Raw genomic sequence first — 25,406 nt, 5'->3', positions numbered from 1 at the left:
ACCCTTAAGTCTTCATTAATAATATGATATATATATATATACACATATATATGTATATATAAAGAATATGTCCATTTAAAATAACCTATCTTTGAATGTAGTTGAATACAGGCAGCCAGGAATTGGGCTTTCAGAGACCTGTTCTATTCATCTATGGCCTTTGGGTAAGCTTAGAGTTCTTCACACAAAATCATAAGTCTCAAAATCATACTTCTCCTCCATAGAATCTGCATCATCTATCGCTGTCCACCCTGCATATAAACTGTGCCCCAGTGTATGAGGAGCTACCTGCAGTCTTTGGAGTCAAGCATTATGATCTAGACCTATATTGCAGCATGCAGGAAGATTATATGTTCAAGAGGAGCTACGCGCAGTCTTTGGAGTCGAGCATGATGGTCTAGACCTGTAACGCAGCACACAGGAAGACTATATGTTCAAGGCCAGCTTGGGTCACCATGCAATCTGATCTCAACAACAACGAAAGTTATCTCCAGCTTCCAAGCATAAAGACTGGCAGCTCATAAACACGACAACAGCAACAAAAATATTAAAACACTTAAAGAAGTAGATAGAGTAACTCTTTTGTCTTTTTAAAGTCCAAAGGTTTGGGGAAACAGCTGCAGTGAGCATGTACCATACAGCATGTCCTTTTTGAGCGTTTTGCCTACTAGACTGCAAAGTCCAGAATGCAGGTATCAGTGCATTAAGGAGTTTACAAGCAGCCAAGACATGCAGCAGGTACATAATGACTATTTGGATAAACGTCTTCACCAGATTGCTCATCTGTCAAGTCACCAAGTGACAGCTGGGTTATGCAAGACGAAGTGCTTTGAGTGCCCTTGTCATGTTACCATAAGGGTAGCTGGTGGGCGGAAGTATTAGTTGGTTCTGTACCTGTCATGCAAAGTTGGGTCCGAACACAGGTGCAGAGCTAAGTCTGGCAGCGTTGGGGCTGAGATAGCAATAGGGAAACCATGAAGGTCATTAGCTAGACAGCCTAGACACATTGAAGAGCTCTGGGGTCAGTGAGGGGGACGCTATCTCAAGAATAAATGTGGAGAACAATTAAAGAATGATACCCACTGTTGGCCTCTGACCTCCAGGCACACAAGCATGTGAACCCACAGGTAGAGATGCACACACAGACTAACAAGTATGTATATCACACGGGACAACACACTCTAGGCACACTAAATGAATAAAGGCAGCTAGAATTATACAGGAGGGTATAGTGGGGCATGTGGTTCTTTTCAGAGTGTCCAAGGGATTTCTAAGCAGTTATTTGTTTTTATTAAACACGAAGCATGCCGAAGACAACTTCTCCCTCTGAGAGTCGGAGATGCCCTGTCCTACAGGCTCACTGTTTGCCAGCCCAGCAGTCATCACTTCCGACTTTTTCTGTCCCGCATTCTGTGACTGTTGGGTACAACGTGCATGAGTGTTAGTCCAGGTGTTACTGAGGTGAGGACACAACAAAGTGCTTTGGGAACATTGCTGTCTGTCCAGTTTGGCTACCACCAGACTTGCTTGATAATTCTTAATCTTGTTGAGGATTGCTTAAAATGTTTTTCATGTTGTTCTGGGTGACTCTGATGGATTATTTATCAAGGATGCCTATCTCCCCAGTAGCCAAGTTTGACTTCCTCATAATACCATGTATGTCTAATCCGGGACATCACATCCAATTGTTAATTGTTAATTGAATAAGCAATTGAACTGTTGCTTATTCGCTTATGCTCCAGACATGAGGTATCGCTCGATCCAGAAATGAATTAGCCATGGTGGGGTCTTCCTGACACATGGCTCCAGGAACTCATCAGTGAGATGTCAATCATCTCCCTCCCCCGGCTCTGATGTCTCACAGGTTTCCTGACAACAATTAGAGGGGCGAAAATCACTCATAATCACAATCGCACCTGCCTCCCTTATTGGCTCCCAGGCAATTTCCTTCTCTCGGTTCTTTTCTGTCACATAGCAAAGCCGGGTGTTGCTTTTCCAAACTTCAATTATAGACATTCAGTCTGACAGCTTTCTTGGACATTATCCTGCCCCCTATTTTCTGATATTGATCCCACATGTTTGGGTAAAATTGTAAAAGCTGCAACATGTGTTCAGCCGTCCATATGTTTGGCAGGATCCAGATGTGTGATGCACACAGATAGCCTTGGGCTAGGGCTGTGATGCTGTGAGCTTTGAGGTGACATTGAATCAAGCCGAGTTTTTATACTGCTGGCTTCCCATGGCGGCTAAGACTAATTAGTGTCTCTGCTCACAGAAAGGTCTAGCTCTACTATAGGCTCCTTCGGCTGCTCAGAAAGCACGGCTAAGGTTTGAAGTTCCGTATCTTTTACTTTCTAATCATTTTCTAAAAATGCTTTTGATACCTATTTTCTCTGTCAGGATGACTTCAGCTGCCATGCCTTTGAGAAGGCAAAAGCAACTATTGTCAGCTTAACATGAAGAAATAATAAGTTCCTGTTCCAATACATCAGCGATCACTATTGATTTCCAAGCGTCTTTGAAGTTTAAGACACCCAGCCAGGAGCTACAGATATCTGTGACATTTAACTTAAAAATTAGAATGATACAATCTTGAATGGCTTATATAAAACTGAAATACATTTCTGCCTGATCTCAAATAAAAGTAGTAACCATAATCACTATATCGGAGTCCTTTGCTGCACAGCGTCTCACCCGACCCTTGCGTAAGAACAATTTGTGAGATCGTAGTCATTATGTTTTTTTTTTAGATCTTGTTTTCTCTGCGTGTATATGGTCACGTGTGTGTGTGTGTGTGTGTGTGTGTGTGGTACATATACATCTATATGTATGTATATGTATTTTAGATCTTGTTTTCTCTGCGTGTATATGGTCACGTGTGTGTGTGTGTGTGGTACATATACATCTATATGTATGTATATGTATTTTAGATCTTGTTTTCTCTGCGTGTATATGGTCACGTGTGTGTGTGTGTGTGTGTGGTACATATACATCTATATGTATGTATATGTATTTTAGATCTTGTTTTCTCTGTGTGTATATGGTCACGTGTGTGTGTGTGTGTGTGTGGTACATATACATCTATATGTATGTATATGTAGGGGTAGAACATTAATATTAGCTGCCTCCCTCAATCATAAATCACTGTACAACATTTTTGTCCATTTTATATGTTTTAATTAAAATGTATTTATATCATGTTCCACCTTCCTTTCCTTCTAGCATCTCCCAAGTCCTCTCCCTCCAGTTCTTTCCCTGATACCTGCTTCCAGACTGATATCAACTTTTTTTGATTATTATTATAAAATTGTATGCATGTATATTTATGTAAACATATGCACAAATATGTAACAGTAACTAGCTCGACCTATGTTTTTGTTTGTGTATCTATGCTTTCAGGGCTGATCACACTGTATTGGATAACCAAATAGAGGGGTTCATTCCTGGGAGAAGCTAGTTTTCCATCCCTCAGCAGTCATTAACCAAATAGAGGGGTTCATCCCTGGGAGAAGCTAGCCCCACCTCCCCCCAAGCAGTCATTAGTTGCCTACAGTTCTCTGCCCAGGGACTCTAGGACATCCTTCCCCCTCTATACTAGCATGTTTGCTGATATTGTTCAGGTCTCGTTTATGCAGCCACTGTTAGGGGAGACTGTGTCACGGTGGACTCTCTGGTATTCTGGCTCTTACAATTTTCCACTCCTTTTCCTTGATGCTCCCCCCAAAACATCTATGTATCTCTGGTGCTAAGTTCCCCATGAACGGCTGATCTCTGCAGTGTCTAGTTTTCTGTGAGTATCTCCATTTGCTGTAATGAGAAGATCCTTTGGAGAGGAAGGGTGGCTACTCTTATCCATGGATATTAGAATAACATTTAGAATGTGGTTAGGAATTATGCTGGTGTAGCAAAGTGGTGGTAGCAGATTCTTTTCTAAGATTCAGAGACTTACTAACCTGGCAGGGGGCAGGGGGGAGCGGTAGCTAGGTTTCTAGTACCAGTTCTAATTTCCCTCCTGCTGAGTGATCCTTGCATCCAACTAGACAGCTCTAGTCCAAAGGTATCACAGTTGAGTAGGGCATTGGCATCCATTGGCATCTCCCATAGTGTTTTCTGGTACCATGAGAGCTATACTGCAGGAAGGTGACTTTCACGTTAGCCCCAGTTTGAGTTACCTGAGCCCTGTGTCCTGTGTGTGAGGTGTCTTCAGCAACAGTGCCTCACTTTCAGTCTCTAAGAGGCAACCATGCATAACAGCAATAGCATATATAGTTTAGGGAGTCATTTGGACTACCCTGACCAACAACTCAAAATGGAAGATTTCTCATGCGTGGTACTCGTGTTTCTGTTAACCTATGGGTCTTGTGAGAGGCATTGCCAGCCCGAGTGGTTTTAACTTTGTTTATATGTGCTTATGCATCTTAAGCATCTTCTTAGTAAATATAGAATAATAGTATTCTTTGAGGCTTTATCAAACAACTGTTGGGAGTAGCTTTAATGGGAGTGATGAAATTTAATATAGGAGAAAGAAGGACAAGGGGCAAATTACAGACTTATATTTTAATCAGTATTCCTCATTCAACCTGGATCTCCCTGAGTCAGGTCAGCAGGCTAGCTTCCCACAGGGATTCTTCTTACCTCTTCCTTACCAGCTCTGGGATTATAGATTCATTCCTGTACCTAGATTTTTTTTTCTTTTTCTTTCTTTACATGGAGGCTGGGGATCTGACTTCTTTTTATGACTCCACAGCATTTTCCCAACTGAACCTAACTCCCCTGCCCCTTTGGCTTATCCCTTTCTAAGTCTATGCCTCTATGAGTTTCTTCTCAATTTTTATTGTTTGGTAATTTTCTCCAAATAAAGCCCAATTTTGCTGGTGTCACTCATATTTTAAATTCAATGCAATATAATAGAGACATTATATTGGTCAGTTTTATACAGATAGGTTAAAGGGATAGAATTCTATGCGGGCGTTTGTCCTCCAAATATTTTCCTATTCAATATTCTCACAAGATTTCTTTTCTTGTGGAAGCATTTGACTTCTTTGAAGTTTTCATTTCTCATAGGTTAAAAAATGGTTAGGGAGTCAGGCGGTGGTGGCACACTCCTTTAATCCCAACACTCCAGAGGCAGAGGTAGGCGGATCTCTGTGAGTTCGAGACCAGCCTGGGCTACAAGAGCTAGTTCCAGGACAGGCTCCAAATCAACACAGAGAAATCCTGTCTCGAAAACAAAACAAAATGAAATGAAATGTTGGGGGCAGAGCAGGCTACTGGGTGTCTGCATCCAGTCTGTCTCCTCTTAGCTGTGTCTTGTCAGCCAATGTCCTGAATATTTGTCTACTCATTTGTACTATGGACAAAGGGTTGTCCCCGAAGTCCATCATATACCTCTGTATATATAGTATGGAGGCAGGGAGCATTTGACTACATCCTGAAAACACCTGCCATGCAGCAATTGTTTGGTAATTGATACTTCTGGCCCTTGATGACATCCTCTGCATTCAAGTCTGAGCCCAGAGAGCATCTGTCCCATTGTATCAGTACCTGCTATGTCTAGTTGCTTTCTACTCCAGACATGAATGCTTCAGCAGAGTGCCCGGCATCCATTTGTGGGAGTTTCCTTTATATTCTCACCTGGATATTTTTCTGGATAATATACTATGAATTTGATGTTTGAGACATAGTAAGTATTAAATGAAAAATGCCTAAATAGTTGAAATAAATTTAACCCTTCTCTATGTGTAGTTAGTCCTTGCAGTGACTAATGATTTGTGGACATTTATCTTTCAGCGATGAGGGATCTAAAACCAAGACTAGCAACAGAAAGGCTCCAGTAACAGGCATACTATTCCCAGAGCCCTGGGTTTAGCGCTGGACTTCCTGTCTCACTCAAAATCCCCTAGTATTCTATTTTTGTTGTTGTTGTTGGTTTTTCGTTTCTGTTTTTTTGAGACAGGGTTTTGCTGTAGGTTTGGAGCCTGTCCTGGAACTCGATCTGTAGACCAGTTTGGTCTTAAACTCACAGAGATCTGCCTGCCTCTACCTCCCGAGTGCTGGGATTAAAGGCATGTACCACCATCAGGCCTCCCGTAGTGTTCTTAACACATAATTGTCCATGACTTCTTTAGAAATGTACTTCTGTCAACTGCTTCTGTCTTCATTTAGAATTTTGATATTTTATCATACATTTTGTATTCATTCAACTTTTAGAAACGATTGCATTAAATATGACTGTCTGTCTGAGTCATTTTGAGTTTTGTTTGCTGTTGATTTTGCTTGTCTTGTGCTGTATTTCCTTAAGTCTGGGACTTCATGAGGGCTTGCTCTTTTCATCCTGATTCTGGGCCCTTCCCTATTTCCCTTGCCCAACCATCAAGTATCATGTCTTTGTGGATTTTTCATTCACTGAGTCCCAGTTTGGAGAATATACACAAATCCATGTTTCCATGGGTTATGGGTCTCCTTGTAACCCACTGATAAATAAATACAGTGGTGGAGCCTGGGGCAGGTCAGAAACCCGCACTTGAATATTAATGAGTGGGAAATGGATGATTTTATGATTCCCGACCTTTCCGCTTTAATCCATTAGGGAGTATAGATTGGTTAGTAGTTAGCACAACTGGGCAAAAGCTGTCTAAGTGGAAAATTGATCCTGGTAAGTGCACACACGGTGGTTCCACACATTAATGCTTCTCGCTTTAGCATTTTGAACTTTTGATCACAGATATCTCAAGTTCACGCCCCAGTGTGCCAAGATGAAGGTACAGAAGACTTGGCGTGAGCTGACAGGATTGTCATTTCTTTACATGGTAATTAAGAGGATAAGTTAAAAAGAAATGGCCCTGACTCCAGCAGCTCAGCCCTGGGCAGTTGGAAGTAGCCCCTTGGGCTTCCCTGTGTCCAGTCGATAGGCCTTTATCGTCTGAGAAGGTTTACTGCTGCTGGCAAGTATTGGTGTGCATGCCCTTCTCTTCCCATCAGAAGATAAGGCCTGGCCTGGCTACCTCCATTTTTCTGTAACAGGTCTTTCAGTTAGAGAGAACACAGGATGGCGGGATAGAAAGTGGACAACAGAACTTGACCAAATTTTGCTTCTCTCATTACTGTTCTCTGGACTTTGAGCTCCCTTTTGTAAAGTTAAAGATGTAGAATATGTTTTGGGCATGGGTAGATGCAAGGTTGGTCAGCCTGCCAGCTCTCCTTTGTCTGCACCACCAGGGTGAGCTCTCCCACATTGCTCTGGTAAGTTCATCCCTAGCAAGGGTGAGCACCGGCAGGGCCTGTTCTTGCTCTCATGTCCTCAGGGTTGGGTTTCCTTCCAGGCCAACTCTTTTGTGTTGCCCAGGTGAGGTGTAGGGGCCTGCTCTCCTGAGTGCCATAGCTGATGAAGGGAAGGAACAGCTTGACCTGCTCTTGTGACCTCAGGGCCAGCCCTCCCACCTGTCTCAGGTGCTGCTGTCTGTAATTTGCTGGAGCACATAAAGGGTTCAATTCTGCATACCCAAAGCTGTAGGATTCTCCACTACACAGGGTAGCAGTAGGATAAGCAAGAGAAGTTCTAGTAAGGGCCCAGCATCTCTAATGTAGCAGAAACCAGAGGCCTTGGACCAAGACTAATGGCTCTTTGCAATGAACACTTGCAAGTTAAGATATAATGGATAGAAAGGTTTATTCGGTGACCCCTGTGTCACATTATAGTTTCCATGACAAGATTAATTTTCATTCTTTTTTAAAAATTTTCTCTTTTTTCTATTAATCTTTTTATTTTATTTTATTTATTTATTTGTTGAAGGGGGAGGTTGCAAGGGCAGAGGGTAATTATGAAGAAACAGGGAAATTAATGGGATGGAGACACATGGCATGAAAGACACAGAGAATAAATAAAAAGAAAGTTAAAAAACACAACCAAGACAACAACAAAATAAGGTACGATAAGACGTCTGTGTAAAGACTAACCTTCCACGATATGTTTACTTCCTGTGCAAGCTCATATTTCTTTCTGAGTCTTCTTTGTCACAAGACAAAGGGGGCAAACTGGTTTGATTTCAAGCCTCAAACCCAGTCAATGATAGCATCTGATTAGGACTCTTTCTCAAGAAATTTATGAAGCTGCATCTGAGCACAGAAGGTCGGGTCCCCCAGCAGTCCCGTGCAGTAGAACGGGACTGAAGAAAGGAAGATGGAGGTTTCTTTTATTCACAGTAATCACCCTCCCTCTGCTGCGTTGAAAGCTCCTGTTCTTTCCTCGTTATTCCCTTGTCTTCTAGGTTCGGATCTCACAATAAGGGACTTCAGTAGATATTATGGGTGCCATGGAGAGATAAATGAACTCTACTCACGCAGCTTGAAGATTTCTAAGTGCCTCAAGGACATGGGAGGTTTTTCTGAACAAACACTTGGCCACTATCGTTCTCAGTCATAGCAGGGAGGAAGTTTGGTGGGTGGCTGCATTCCGGAGTCAAATTACTCTTTCAATCCAAGTCTCCTGAATCCTCATCAGGTCCCCTCTCCCTAGTGAACAGTTTCCTGATCTGCAGGATGAGGGCGATGATGGTGTCAAAATCCTCAGTTGCAAAAAAAAGCCGAGTCATGTACCACTCCATGACATAGAACCTGGGACACAGCAAGTACTCAGTACATATTAGTCCTGACTACAATATTAGTGTACAACTAAAAATGGCATTGTGTTCCGTGCTGGAGCCTAATGTATTTCCTGTTTTATGGTATCCATAAGGAAATCAAAGCTGGCCTTGAAGAACAGAAGAGTGGAGAACCGAGAGAGTTGGGAGCTATTGAGAAAATCCGGGTAAGATGGGACCTAGCGCCTTCTGTGTTTCTCAAAACCCTTCATCCCTTATGCTCCAAATCCCTTACTTGTCTCAGCTAAGTTCAGAATGAAAGGCACTAGGGATACTTTCAACCTTTGACCCAGCCTGGACTGTTGTCTTGATGTTGTTTATGCTCCTTAATTATTAGGATCATTTTATCAAGCCCGTTTAATACATAAAGCCTTTAAAATGTGCTCCAGAAGAAATTCACCAGAGACACAAAGTTATTTGGGATTTCTTTTCCATTGGAGGATAGTGTGTATGTGTATGTAATGTGTGTAGGTGTAATTTGCACATGGGATGGAATGGAGTCCATTGGGGGATTGTGTGTACATGGACTAGGTGTACACGTCATGGAATGGAACATAGGAAGAGGTCTGTTGAAGAATGCGCTCATACATAAGACTGGCTCATATCAGAAGGAAAGGCATATCATGGCCTAGACCAGAAAGTCGGTCAGTTGATGGGGTTACTGGATGTTGAAATGGCAGATCAGCCTGTGAACTACAGGGAAGGGTAAGTAGGAGATCCCTTTCCTTTTACCAAGACACCCACAAGTGTTATCTATTTTTCGAGTACTCTTGCTCCTCATACCCAACAGTAGAATTTCTGTAACAAACTCAGAGACTTCACTATACAGTTCACTATACAGGGAAGAGCTAGAGGGATCAGTTGCAGTGATATTAAATAAACTGCTTCAGAAGCAAAGATGCAGAATTATAAACCCCAGGAGAAAACTCCTTTTTTTTTCTGCCATTAATCCATTCAGGCACTCACGTGCTATGGTGCATGGGTCTTGGTTCATAGTTAAATAGATTGATTCTTGCTTCCAAGTCTCTTGCCAGATTGCTGTTTCTGAGGTATGACATTAGAAAAATGCTCTGGTCTCCCCAAAGCCCAGCTAGCCTGATAAATTAAGCTCATGTTCCTAGGAGTGACAGACAGTGACATTCTGTTTGTCTTGTGTAAGGCTCCATCACTTTCTCGGCTTAGAACTGTGTCAATGTATTGACGGCTCTAGTCAGGGAAATCCACTCTGATGTAAACACAGCCACAGCACACAGAGAACATAATTTCTCCCTGAGAATATGGCTCCAGTCTCAGTGAGACCCAGAGGTCAGCAGTGAGGCAATGCTGGGGTGTCGATTCTTCTGCCGACAAGCAGACGGCGTGAGATTTGGAGCCAGGTCAAATGGGCTGGAACCAAATACTGTTCTGTGTGTTCTTGGTTAAGTGACAGGTTGATAGCTGCTTCAAGCTTTTGTGCTTTGGCTTCCTTAACTGAAAAGCTGTGATCATTCTGTCTTATAGTCTGCCTAAAAGAGGTAATTAACATATAGAGAGTTCTCAGGGTAATCACCGGCATAGAATAGGTATTAAATGTGATGGGCACAATGAGGAGACTCATATTGCCATCATCTTCTTCATCACCATCCTCACCAGGCAGACGTCAGGATTCCTATGTGCCCCTTGGGGATGCACGTGTGAGTTTCAGAAAAGATCCTCTTTCTCAAGTTTAAATATTTGCTCATCCTGGAGGCAAAGGAGAGCTTGCTTTAGAGATTAGCGTGTGATCCAATTTTAAATTTCCCGTGTTGGAAATAAGGCTTCTAAATAATGACCAGGAGATTTGAATATCAACATTCCCTGGAGAAGAACTAGCCAAATGGCATTCCTTATTGCTTTCAGCAAAATCCAATTAAGGAACAGCTCAGTTTACAATGAATCATAGGAGGGGCCCGTGACAAGAGCGCTGATGAGGGATGAAGAGAACGATGATCTAGTCAAGCTAACACTCATAATTAATATTTGTCCTACTCAGCGCAATTTAAAACACATTTCATAATAACAACCCTCGCAACAACCCTACAGACGTACGTTATTGCTGTTTCCCAGAATCCGGTGCCTCACTGGGCCCTGCTGACTGTATGACTTCATTATATCTACATCCCAACCCATCTTCTGCAGAACCTCAACATGACTTCGGGATCAATGTTCTCACCTATAAGCTAGAGCGTTTCCAAACTCATGTTCACACGGGTCTTGTTTCTTACCATCCATGCATTCTCTGGCTTCATGCTATCATATTCTCTCTATGTACATCACAACCGTGGCCATCCCATGGCACCATATGGAACTTGTGGAATTCTATGCCTTAAAATTAGTCAAATATATCTTCCTTCTCTTTCTCTCTTCCCTCCTTCTGTCTGTCTGTCTGTCTGTGTGTTTGCATGTATGCATGTGCACACATGCACAACTTGTGGGAGTCAGTTCTTTACCTTCCAGCTGGGTCCTAGGGACTGAACTGAGATCCCTAGCTCAGGAGCCGGGTTTTTTTTTTACCCACTTTGCTATCCCGTCAGCCTCTTCTCCCCTCCTTTGTAGTGTTCTTTGTTGGGCAGGTTCTGTCTACTGAGTCTCCGATTCAAACTGCAGTCAGCAAAGCTGCCACAGCAAGGGCAAAGAGGAACACAGCATTCTTTACTACCCCCTGATCCCCGTTTCATCCCTCCTCTCTAATCCACACCATGTGTGGAGCATAGTTTGAAGTCTGGGTGGTCAGTAGAGTGAAGTTCAGCATCCTCACATAGGAAGAGAGCCGGTCACCAACTCACTAGCTTCCCCAGTGTAGAAGAAGCTACACAAAGGCATCACATCACAAAGGCAACCTAGCAGAGTGGATGTCCTGTTGTAAGGAACTGATCTGATCCTTCGAGGGAGAGCGTCGGAGAAGTCGAGTGGAGAATGACCAATGTGCTGGCCGGCCTTCTAACCTTTGTTTAAATCAAATGAAACCCTTGCTTTCTAGCTGAATGAAATATTCATGCTCACACTGCTGACTTTTCCACAGGTTGGGTTATTTTTCAGCATAGTGCCACAAACGTCATGTCCTGTGTAATCTTTTGACTTTTCCCTCCTTTGGGCTATCTGTTTTATCTTGTACCAGCTGTTTTCATATGAATTTAGGCTTAAATCTGATTATATTATACAACTGGATACTGGCATTACATTTTTGGGGAGTCTGTATCTCCTGTTAGACTTTACATAAAACATACCTCACTTATATTTTAGTCACTATTTGATGCCTGGCATACTGTAGGTGCTCAACAAACATTTAATAAGCTGAGTGTGAGGCTTTATTTCACACAGAAGTGTTAACTAAGCGACATGCCAAGGCCAGGACATGCGGGACATTAGTGTCTGCACTGCAGCAGATCTGAAGGGACAAATGTTTCCTCGAGGACTGCCCTGCATTAGGTAAAGTGCACTCTTTCCTTACCAAGGAAAGAGATGGCAGATTCCATGTTAAATTTGAAATCTTCCATGAAAACATGATCGTGTACGTGAGGGGAGGATTAAAGAAGCCATCAGAGGGGATACAGAGCTTTCTGGAAACTGAAAGCTATAGCCTTACCTATAGTCTGAACTTTGGACCAATATAATCAATGCATAAGAGCTATAAACAAATATTAGATGACCATCATAGAAGCTGGGTAGTTCCTAGGATAAATCCAATCTTGACTTCAGTCAAATATTGATGTCTGATCTTAAAAGAGAGTAGAGAGAGCCAAGGTAGAAGGTTCCCCTTGGCGGAGAAAGCACAAAGAGAAAGAAAGCTAACAGTGCAGTGCAGTGAACTCCAAGAGGAGGTGCTAAAGTCAGACTGTATGCATGCTGTAGGCACTAGGAGAACATATGAAATTAGACAGTATGCATGCTGTAGACATATAAAATCAGACCATATGCATGCTGTAAACAGCAGAGAGCATATAAAATCAGACGGTATGCATGCTGTAGGAATATAAAATCAGAGAGTATGCATGCTGTAGGCACTAGGAGAGCATATAAAATCAGACGGTATGCATGTGGTAGCCACTAGAAGAGCATACTCTTTGGGGACAGAAAAGCTCCCTCAGATTCAATCTTTATCTCCAATGAACAAATATTCATAACCTTCTTTACTTCTTCTTCTGGCTCCTTCCTGTTGTTTTTATCCACTCAATGAACAGACACATGCAAACATCTTCACTGGAGAACTTATTCTCGAGTCTACCCACACAGAAGCAGATTCACACCCTTGTGTAGTCTTGACTGACAACAGAGCCTGGAGTGTGTGGATCCAGTGGCCCCTGTGGTGTACCACACCTGCCTCCCACCTGCTCAGCATTTTACCAGAGCGCTGTGGGAACTCTGCTGCCTCTGCACAGAAGCCCATAAGGACTGGAGAATAACAGCTCAGGATCACCTCCAGCTGACCTGAGTCACTGTGTCTCCGAGAAGATAGCTCTCAGGTGGCTGTCTCACACAGAGGCATTTGAATATGAATGCCAGTACAAACAGGTTTTTCCTTGTCCCTAGTAGCATCAGGCTGGAAAATGTATGTTTTCCCAGTCTTCACCCCTTTCCCGGCCTGCTTCCCTTTTCCTCAAGAAATACTTTCTGGGATCATCTACTTATCTGCTTGTACTTAAATTCCATTTCCAGGGTTTGTTTAGCATAGGGGATCCAAACTTAGCTGTCTCAAGTTTTCTACTCTGATCACAGTTGCAAGTTGTTAAGATTATATAATCATATTCATGCAAAGCAATTAGCATAGTACCTGGCCCATTTAAATGCTTGAAGCCTTTTGACTAAGCGTTGTATGGCGTTGTTAAGAGATCCCCATGGCCTGGATATTCCAGATTCTTTCTTACGAGGTATGGATAGAGGAGTAAATAGCAGGATACCAGTCTCTAATAAGTAGAATTTATAGTCTCATTTAGAATATATTAGTTATAGTGCTGCAGGATGTTATAGGAAAGAGCTGTTATGACACTGGAGAAACATAGAACTCAGTTTACATGAAGAACTCAAAGCATCCTTCATAGGAAGCTAGCATTTATCCTATGATAGGAATTGGTCAGCAAAGTGTGTGTGTGTGTGTGTGCGTGTGTGTGTGTGTGCATTTTTGTACACGTGTGTCTGTGTACCTGCAGGTTATCAAAATAACTCTGGGTGGCATAAATTGCATATTTAAAGACATCGAGGTTCACAACAATCTGTAACTCTAGGGCTCAATCCCCTCTTCTGGCCTCCACAGACACAAGGCATGCACGTGGTACACAGATAAGTATGCAGGAAAAAATACCCATAACATAAAATAAGAAAGAAAAATGGAAGTAAGCAGAAAGCGTGGAGGAAGAGAGCAGAGAGGAAGAGAGATGGGGAGAGAAAGAGGCTAAGAGCAGAAAAAGCAAAAAGAGTAAAAGCATCATTTTCTTTGGTTATCTATTGACCAAGCAATCAATTGATTCATCACTATTTCTGTTTTTCTTCTTTTGTTTCGAGTTTCATTTTCATACTAGAGAAAAAGGCAGATGCCCAGGAAGTAAACATTCCCTTGAGAGGATTTCCTTGTGAAGCCAGTGACATGTGTCTCATGATTTGAAATCAGATCAAGCAAGGTCCCTGTCCTGCAATTTTGATTACCCAAAAGACAGAGTTTCTGTAGCTCCAGGGCTGATTGCGCCACCTTGAGGCGGGGTCTGCTGGCAGGGTGCACCCCCACCTCCTAGGAGTCCCTGGGGGAGCGTCCTGGGGAAGTAGTCTCTTTTCCCCTGTTCTGATTTGACTTCAGCACTCAACACGCACCCGCCCCCTCAATTCCGGGTTTTCTATCATTCTCCTCTATGGCAGGAAATGTACGCTCTCAGCGATTTACCCAGTCGAGACCACCGTTGAAAGCCTGAGCAATCTTCCTTCTTCCAGCCTCTGCCCTGAAAAAGCCATAAATCACATGGCTGTGGTAGAGGTGGATTAACATTACAGGGAACAGCTCTTTGAACTCTTAGAAAGGAAAGTACTCAATACACGCTCATTATTATTATTGCTTCTGGCCACAGACACAGGGGCATCTGAGAACCCTTACTTTCAAATGGTTTCTCTCTCTTTTTGAGTGGTTGTAATGTAACTTTGCTTACAGTTATACCATGCTACGCCACCTCAGTTTTAATGCTGAATAACTTCAAGAGCTAATGACCACTGGATCCACCACTGTTCCGACATCATCAAGAAGACATATGTTTTATTCTTAATTGGGTGCTATAGATTATTCCTCTCTTTGGTGTTACTGGAAAGGGGTATAAGTGGATTTTCCAGAATGGTGCAATAAAAATAAAATTTGATTGATTGATTCAATAGCTCTCTGGCTGGGAGGCAAGCCTTGCGCAGTGCTGGGGAGGAAAGGCAGGATGCTCTAGAGATAGAGGGTGCCTGAGGGAGGACCGTGGAGCTGGCGGCTGTTGCCATCGTTAGAACAGTGCACTCAGATGCTCAAGTCAAGCTGAAGGGCTTATTTTCCTTTACAAGCTTCATCTAGTGAGTCAAAACAAGGAATTGTTGATGTATTGACAGAAAATTGAGTGTGCAAAAGCTGTCTAATAGGTCATGATTTGTTTTATGTTGACTATTTATTTATCTACAGACCATAATTAATACCTGGTCATAGTTGAATTCTAGGGGTCCTATGAACTATATCAGCCAAGTCAATGGTTCTTTGTGATTGGCAGGTGGTCATGACTGTAAGCCCCAGAACTGGCACTGGATGTCTATTTCTGTATGACTCTATTTCTTTGAAAAATGTTATATGGATTTCTGTAAGGTGTCCATGACTCCTTAATAACTGAGAAGCCCTGCAGTGGGCATACTGCGCAGGAAGCCTCATTATGTTTTTAATACAATAGGTGAAGCTAAAATGACTCACTTGAGATGCCAATTTCTCCTTGACAGGTGAGGCCGGCAAGATTTTGCAAAAAGTATTAGAATCATTCCTTTCAGAAGAGAACAGCATGGACACATTGGGATGGACTCCCATTTGTCCTCCAGGTCCCTTCAGGTGCCACTTCTCCTTCCAGTCTCCAGTGTCTCTCTATACATATGTAGTATGCATGTATCTCTTTGTAAAACTTTATTCAATGCGTATGAATGTTTAACCTGCATGGATGCCTGCATCGCTTGTATGGCTAGCCATTGTAAAGGCCAGAAGGGGGCGCTGACTGCCCTGGGGCTATGACCTTACCGATGGTTCTGAGCCTCAATGTGGGTGCTGAGAATCAAATTCAGATCCTCTGGAAGAGCAGATGGTGTGATTAACCTCTGAGCCGTCTCTCGAGTCCACGGATGTATATGTTAAATGTTAACTTTCTAGTTATGGCTAGCCATTTGCAGAAGCAGGAAAAGTTTAACATGCTTTCCTGTATCCTAGTGCCAGGTAGATTCTTTAGTGCTTGGGCAAATATGATAAGGAGTAACGATGCCCTGTGTGATAGAAACTGCATGACCAGCATCCTAAGAAGTCAAGTGAAGCCTTCTGTGCTGGGTATGTGGCTTTCACGTCACACGTGCAGTGACTCAAGCCAAATAGGGAAATTTCTGTATATTTATAGTGAAAAATGAAGAATAAGTCAGGAATAGTGGGATCCAAGGATGCACACCGCATCAAGCAATTCTCGTTATTTTCCTTTTCCATTCCTTTGGTTATGTTGGCTTAGTGTGGGTCCGCTAGAAGCAGAGGGCTTTTCCTCCTTGTTTGGCAATTGCAGAGAATCTCTTTAGTAAAGGCTTCACAGGCACTGCTTCTTTTAAATAGGGAGAGGCAGGCTCAGTTTGCTTTCTTTCTTACCAACAAGAGGGAGAATCAGAGGTGCCAATTAATCCGCGTCTTATCACACAGCTAGGAAGAACGGGGGCTGGGAGGAAGTTTTCCCAAATGTGAACGTGGACATGGGGAACCCTCAGCTATGCTGTCATTTAGATTCTCTCAATTCAATATTAACATACCATTCAGAGCACTTGTCTTTCCAGCAGACCGAGGGGACAATGCTGTAATTCCCTTATATTTATATATAATATATATAATATACATTACCATATATTCATACTGTATATACTGTGAATTCATATAGTACACATATCATGGCATATATACACACATATATTATATTTATACACTGACTATGTATTTACATATAATTATACACACATGTCACTTGATGTATTTGAATATTTCTGGCACATAACACATGGTCAATAAGTATTGACAATATCAGGTATATAACACATCATCATAAGGATGCAAAATGAGACCAGGAATAAACCTCATGGAAGACCTTTCTTACTACCTTAATTTTTATTTTGTAAACTTTCTTTCCTCTCATCCCCTTACTTCTCTTTTCTATTTATTTTATTGCACTTTATTCGATAGTGCTTTGTATCCTATTCCCACAAAATCATCTGGGAATTAGTGCTTAGCACCTATACTGTGCTGGGCATTTATCTCTAGAGTATGCAGTAGCAATAGAAGAGAGTGATTACCTGGGCAAGGGGCATGTTTTGTTGGGAGAAATATGGCCAAAATAAGGGGTGGGAAGTGATTAGAAATGGATTTGAGAAAGCAACCAGCGAGCAGGAAATGTGGAAGCCATAGGTTGTAACAGGTGTGTGCACCTTCGTATTTTAGCTGAGAACCATAGGGGAGGAGAGGTTCATCGCCAGGAAACCTGGAAATGGTAAGAAAGCTCAGATTCGGAGAGTGTCCTGAAGCTGTGAGAAGATGGATTTCGATGGAAGGAAAGAAAACCTGATGGGGTTCTAAGCATTTACGGGAAAGGGCAGATATTTAAGATGTGCTTTTCTTAGAAGCCAGCACTCATTGGGCACTCACTATATTCCATACCCTTGTGCTATGATTGCTTTGCACCATCATTCCTTACATTATTTGATGGCTGTCTCTTCCCCTCTATCCTTTGGGTTCATTTGATTATTACTTTGTAGTTTAGGTTGTCACATTTATTGTACCCAACAGAAGGTCAAGGCTATGTCACTACATGACTGAGGGCCAGAGAAGAGCACATATTTAGTTCAGATGCAGCCTCCCTACCTCCCCATCATGATTCTGTCTGCCTTCTTTCCCGACTGGGCTCCCATCTCTGAAAACTTGCCTTTTGCCTTTCCGACCCCACATGGCCTGCTGTGCTCACACCCTCTCCCTGGAGCCCCTCTTCCTTCCCCAGTCCCATCTCCTCTTTCTAGCTTCCTGGCTTTGTTGTTTTTGTTGGCTGCTGACTCTGTGTGCGTAGATTTTGACTTCATGGACGTTGTCTCCCTTTTCTTATTCTGGATTAAGCAATTAAAACTAGTGAAAAATTCAACTGTTAAAATTGCCAGTCTCTCTAGTTTCTCAGAGGGGCTTCCCCACACTCTGGTTGTTTCTTGGCTCTTATATTCCTCAGATAATCACTCTGCCCTTCCAGCCTTGGCCTGCCTGCCAGCCCAGACCCCCGGGGGCAGATCAGCACCTCTATTCCTGGCATTCTTGTTCTCAGCATCGTGCGTTTAATTATGGTGCGTACATTCGTTATGCATGAAGGAACAGGCAAAGTGATTTGCTCTGCGCAGGAAAACTTAAAAACAAAAAGTTCTTTAATCAGGTCTCAAGTGAATGCTAGGAAAACAATAGAAGTTTTATGAAGTCCGGCTCTTCGAGGAAGAAAACCAGATGGGTTCACTCAATGGTTCTTCAGACGTGGGCACGCATAGAGTCAAGTGCTTTGGTCTCGGGAAATGTAGGAAGACGCATTTGCTTTAACCGCAATATGCTGGCTGGCACGGTTGGTCTATAGAACAATAGACACTAAACATCCACCCCTGTATAAACAGCCAGTGCTTCCACCTGTAGGTCCAGCCTCTATCTAGCCAGACAGCCGTGCCCAAAGAACAAAGCACTATTGTTTGAAATGTAATGATTTTCCTAGGCGTATTCAAACAAATGGGCAGTATCTTTAGTAAGGTCTCAGCAGTTCTTCATAATGAATAAGAGCAGGGGCCAGGTGATGCTAGAATTAAGCCTCATAGGTAATGCCACGGGTGTCTTCAACGTATTCTTGACATTTCTTCCCCAGTCTCCTAGTTTTGAAGACATATATTGATTTGACGACAGAATCCCTAAAACTGGATCAGAAAGGCTAGCAGCCGTATCCATGTAGCTCACAACTGGAGTATCACATGTGGGGTAATGAAGACTGGCAACATGCTAACATCCATGAAGAAACGCATGTGCTATGCTCCATGGATTTTCAGATATTCATGCAGCAGTGTAGCCCAAGTTTGGTTTTGTTCTTGAGAACGTAACTGGTAAAGATCCCTTTGCCAGTTCTTGGTTTCCCCATCTGTATTCCCAGAGAAGAAGCAATGACTTTTCATGTTATTTCAAATTGTAATTTTCAAGGAACATAGTTGCACTTCGAAACATAATTTCAGAGATAAACAGTAAAAAATAAATTGATAAGCCTTTGGTCCCAAATGAAATCTCTTGTAATGAGGTCCCAAGTTTAAAAAAAAAAAAGACAATTAAAAGAGCAAATAAAAAGTCTCATAAATTCAATAATGCAAAGACATATGCAGTCACAGCTGGGAAGGGTAAAAACATCTTCTTTAGTTTCTAATCTTGCCAACTTAATAAAAGATAATCGAGTTTTGAAAGTGGCAGAAGGAATGGAAAATCAGAACAGACCAATAACTGAGAATCACAGATAAGTCTTTACGAATTGGCTGTCCAAAACACATTAGATCCTGAGAGATTTAGCAGTGATTTAATTCATACATTCAAAAAGTACTACATAAACACATTCATTATAATGCATTCTGGAGTCTGAAGAAGGCAGAACCATCCAATTTGTTCCACAAGGAAGATTTGATTCTGATTCCCCAAGGTGATAAAATATTATGCAAAAAGAACAAAATTAAACAAGGAAACAGTCCAAACCATGCGTCTGTGTTCAACGCTTTAAATTAACTACATCAAAAAACCTTACAAACCCAATCTTACTGATGAAATAATCTAAGAGGAATGCTTTTCATTTCAACAGGATGCAATGGGATAATAGAATACGAGCTTATCAGCTCACCAATGATACAAAAGAAGGCTGTTTTTCATAGCTCCCAAAATATTTGATAATGTTTAATAACATATTCATTTTATGTGGAATAAAATAAGCATGTCTTAAGATGATAAATATTCCTCTTTTAAGCTTCCAGAAAATGACGCTAGCTACACGGGTCCCTAAATTTGAAATAAAACTAGCCCGTCTACTGTGCTCACTATTGCTTAATATTAGCCAAGTGGTTCTAGTTACTTCAAGTCAGATAAAAAAAATAAACACATTCACACATATACAAACACACACACGTTCATGTGCGCATGCACACACACACAGGCACACAGGATCATGAGCTGTCGGCCTCGATGACAATTCTGAAGCCCACATAATTGTGAAAGTAGAATGACCTGCATCTCTCATTTGATGCAAATACAACCAGACTCGACGTAAAGCTAGTTACAATGAATGTTTTCACTGCTTTTGAATTATTACTACATAATGGTGGCTTCATCTCCAGATATTAGTGACTTTTTTGTTATTCTTTATTTTGTAAGACGTGGATACACCTTCATGTGAACATTGCAAATTCTACATAAGGAAATAGATAGCCCTCAGTAACTTCTATGCAACTCTGTTAGGTGCAGACAGCATGATTTGACAGCAAGGTTATTTTGTAAATCAGTACTAGCAGGAACTGGCAAGACATTTAATATAAGAAGCTGTAGTCATAAAACAAAGGCTTATGCTGTCTACAGATCTCTCATCACTACATTAATACAGTGGTTCTGGACGTGGTTTATGCTTTGTTCATTTCATGCTCATTTGTGCTTGGCACCACTGCTTAATACAGAAAAGGTAAACAGAAGCATCTTTGACAATTTAAATATGCTGAATGTTATGGTGGATACCTTTAATCCCGGTACTTAGAAGGCACAAGGAGGAGCTTCTCTATGAGTCTGAAGCCGGTCTGGTCCATATAGCGAGATCTAGGCTAGCCAACGCCATATAGTGAGACTTTGTCTCTAACAATAAACGGGGACCTGCGGAGATGGATCAGTGGATAAAGCGTATGCTGCACAGTATGAGGAAAGCTCAGCTCCTATGTTGATGCTGGTGTGTGTGATTGCCTGCAGCAATTCCAGCAATGGAAAGGTGGAGATGGGGATCCCCTGAGCAAGCTGGCAAGTCTTCTTATAGAAAAGTGACTAGCTAGACTACTCACATAGGCGAGTTCTGAGTTCCACTGAGAGGCGTTGCCTTGGTGAATAAGGTAAAATGCAATCAAGGAAGCCTCTTAATATCATCCTATACACACACAGATACACACACACACACACACACACACACACACAGACACACAACCACAGAGAGAGGACACACACACATACACATAGACCCACAACCACAGAGAGAGGCATATATATGTGTGTGTGTATGTGTGTGTGTATGTGTGTGTATGTACACATGTGACCCCTGACACCTGAACCCACACATGTGAACATGTATACTCACCACACACATATACATGAAACCTTTTTACATTTTAATTTTTAAAATAATACCTGGATGTGAAAATAAGAAAGCCATTACATCTTCTCTTTTGGAAAAGAGAGACATAAATTTCACATAATCTTTCTTCCTATGTCCACAGGGATAATTGTTTTGTTTTACTTTATCTTAGTTTTAAAATGCAAAAAAAAGATTAATGAAAATATGTATTTGGAAAATCTAAACAACTAGGAAAAACTCTGAGCAGACTTTGAAGTACAGGTGACTGGAAGGCAAAGCTGGTTCACGCTGTGCTCATCCACCCCTGCTCAGGGATCTCAGGCAGATGATGGACCTTCTGTGTAAGATGATAACGTTGTACTCATCCATCCCTGCTCAGGGATCTCAGGCAGATGATGGACCTTCTGTGTAAGATAATAACGTGTTCATTCATCCCTGCTCAGGGATCTCAGGCAGATGAGGGACCTTCTGTGTAAGATGAGAACACTGATAGTGAGATTCAATGCTCAAGATACATCTGGGCTGTGTGTCTCTGTGACTCACTTCTTTTAGATCTCCTTCAGCCATTTATTCCTCAATTAATCTCTGCCCCATTGGTTGGCTTATTTTAAATGGTCTATAATAGTTAATGGTCTTCAGAACATGTTGTAGATTTTAGGCCTGTTTGGAAGGATTTCTCTTGCAAGGTTTTGATATTTATAGCCTTTTCATTTCAGTAATTGGGATGTTTTCCACAGTGAAACTACATTTTAAGGTATAGGAGAATTAGACTAAAGAGGAACTCAGCAAATAAGAAAAAATTAATTTTTAGTAGTTGATATGGGTATAGTTGACAAAATGCATAGAGCCAGAATACAATAATATTTTATTTAATTTTACAACAATTTCTTAGAGTGAGAATTCTAATTGTATGAGCAAAAAAAATTCGTATGTCCTAGATGGGCTAAGCACTAATGAAAAGCTTGGTGACTCAAAAGTTAAGGTGTGTGAGAACCCATCCCCTCATCTGTCTTGTGCATAAGTGTTTTCAGCCATTATTAGTACAAATCGTTTAGGGAAAGACCTCAATAGCAAAGATGATGCATGGAGTCTTGTGTGTCAGAAGCTGATGCCACTTTTCCAACAATGAGGGCGGGACAGGGAGGTGGAAACTGCACAACTGGAACAGCATCTGTCAGGGAGAAGGCTTACAAAGGATTCACAACTCAGGACGTAAACCTCAGACTGGGAGGGTGGCCACAGGGGAGGGGGCAGCTTCCTCCTGTCCCCGATTTCTTTTTTAGTTAAGTTTCAGATAACTCAGAAGTACTCAGATTGACTTCTTAATCAAGATGTCAAGGGTATATGAGTACTTCAGTGTTGGTCTTTTCCCCCTATGAACGGGGCAGGATCTGGGAAAGGAAAGGAACCCTGTTTTTGTATGGAACCTGAAGGTTTGCAGTCAGCTCAGCAAGGACCTCACTAGAGAACATCAGAACAGCATTGACTCTCTTCCCTCCTGAGAGATCCTTGAATCCAGACTAGGAACCCTCTTGATGCCCCACAGAGTACATTTCCCAGTCTGCCGACAAAATTTGCTCTGCCTGGGACATGCCCCTTTAACTAATTACTTAAGTAATTAACCTTGTAAGTTGACACATAGTAGCCACACAACTTTATGAATTATGTCTTAATGTTTCAGTACATGTCTACATTGTGCAATGGACAAATGAAGGTAAGGAGTGTATCTCTCACCAAATACACTTGTCTGTTGTGAAAGACTTACGATCCTTTTTTCTGTCTATTTTAAGTCATCATGTACAATATTATATTAGTTATTACTTCAGTCACTCTACTGTGCAATGACAAACCAGAACTTATTTCTCTTTACGAATTATCATTTTTGCATCAGTTGGCTAGCTCTCATGTTTCCCCAGCTCTTTCTTTCTAGGCACTTCTATTCTGCAACCAGTTTCTAAGAGAACAAAGCTATTCTGCAAATTAAATACCATGATTATATCAAAGAGATATCGGTACTCCTATGTTTAACACAGCACTGTTCATAATAAACAAAGGAATTAATTTAAATTTCTGTTGACACATGAATGCATAAAGACAATATGGCACACAAACGAAATGGAATATCGTTCAATAACAAAAATGTTAAAATTCTGCCATCAGCTGTAGCACAGATAAATGCATAGGACACTGGGTTTAGCAAAGTAAGTCATGTACATACAAGCAAATACCTCATAATGTTGTTGGTCATATGAAGAAACAAGAAAGTTGATTTTACAGAAGAAGCCCATTGCTTTAGATAAAGTTCCTAGGTCATCTCTTTTTCAGACTTCTTGTTTAAAGTTTTACCTTTGTTGGTCTTTTCCAGAGCAGCTATAAGCATCACACATTCCTCTCCCAATTTCCTCTATCACCCCTCAGGCCATTTTACTACAATTTACTGAGTGGCTGCTGTGGCTGGTAGGGTTGAGTACTGTGCTCAATCTCAGGACGTAAAGGAAATTAACAAGCAAAGACCTAGCTCTCAAGGATTCCTAGGGATGGAAACACAGTACTGCACGTTTTCAATCTGTAGAAATAACGAGCAGGGACTTTTATATGTGAAATCTATGGTTGTGTGTCTTTCACAAAGATGCTCAGATTGAAAAGGAAAGAGAAAGGTGAACCAGAGTTAGGTAGGCGGAGCTGGCAGAAGGGAGCCAAGAGCCCTGCCAGCCTAGACAGGAGCCAGCAGCAGTGTGAGCATGAGGACCACGCCAAGTGTGTCGAGGAATTTGAACTATGAGGCAAAGGATGTTGGGAGTTGATGGAGGACATCGCATTTGGCATGGTTATAGATCGTGCTTCAAGATCATCTCAAGATGACAATATCCACAGCTATGTTACAAGCATGGAATGGAACTTCCTTTCTCACAGGAATATGCTCATCCTGTGCCTGGCTTGTCTAATTCATCCTTTGAATGCAGCCTGCTTTGACTGCATGCTGCTTTGATGCGGTTAATACGCTCTCCACTTTGCCTTATACATTACCCAGCCCTATCTAAGTGTGGTCCACTGGTGAACAAGCTCCATGTCTCTGGCAGCAAATCCCAAACTGTTTTTAAGACCCTTTAAAAATAATGTAAACTTGAACATGTTTCCCCAGGGAGTCGTGTGGATGTCAGAGTGTGCCTCCGTGCACTAAAGTAGGCTTCATCCAAGCCTGTCCACACTAGCCATCTCTTACACTCAGCCTTTGCAGTGGAGAAGAGCAAAGGTGAGCGGCCCACCTGTGGAGCTGCCAAAGATGAATAGCTAAAACTGGACCAGAACAGGCCAAGTTGCTTCCCTTTGTCTTGGAATAATTTCGAAAGATGAGTAGGATTGTTTTCACCCACAAGACAAAGCAATCGAGGACCAGAGAGCTTAGAATCATGTGGGCAGAATGCCAGATCTCACCTTGTTCTTTCCCATCTCTAGTAGCAAACCACAAAACCCCAGCCCTCCAAGGAAAGAGAGCTTGCCAGCAATTAACCTCCGTTCTCACTTGCTCGGTGGCACCTCTCCACCCCTGCCAGCTCAAATACAAACGCTACCCTGCAGAACTTGAATTCCCCTAGGGCCCCCAGAGTCCCCTCTTGGCTTTTCCTCTTGCACAAATATTCTGCTGACAGACCGAACATTCCATGTCTCATGCCCGAGTTCCCAATTCTGACAGTGCCGTCCTTATTTGTGTGAGAGAAATCAAGCAGCTGAAAGGCAGCCTGCTTTCAGAGACGGAGTGGAGACCTGACAGATTCGACATAAGTGCCTAACAAAGTGGATTTATGAATATTATCAGGACAAATGCCTCCCGGGGCTGCAACCATCACCTCCTAAAGTCACATCGTGGAGACACTCGGAAACAAATTGGGTTTAAAACCTGATTTCCCATCAGCGGGTAATGGTCGCACCTTCATCCAGCTTTCCATTTTGAGACAGCTTATGACTCCTGCCTTCACTGTAACTCCTGAGGCCAAAGGGAGAAAAGTCTCTCTCTCTCTCTCTCTCTCTCTCTCTCTCTCTCTCTCTTTCTCTCTCTCTCGTGTGTGTGTGTGTATAATTGGAGGCTGTGTTTAGATGAATAAACCATATATGATCAGTCTGTGTTAGGACTCAGGTTCAATCTTCAGTACCC

The sequence above is a fragment of the Arvicola amphibius genome, chromosome 12, assembly GCF_903992535.2.
Source record: "Arvicola amphibius chromosome 12, mArvAmp1.2, whole genome shotgun sequence".
NCBI lineage: Eukaryota > Metazoa > Chordata > Mammalia > Rodentia > Cricetidae > Arvicola > Arvicola amphibius.
This window is presented reverse-complemented; position numbering follows the sequence as displayed.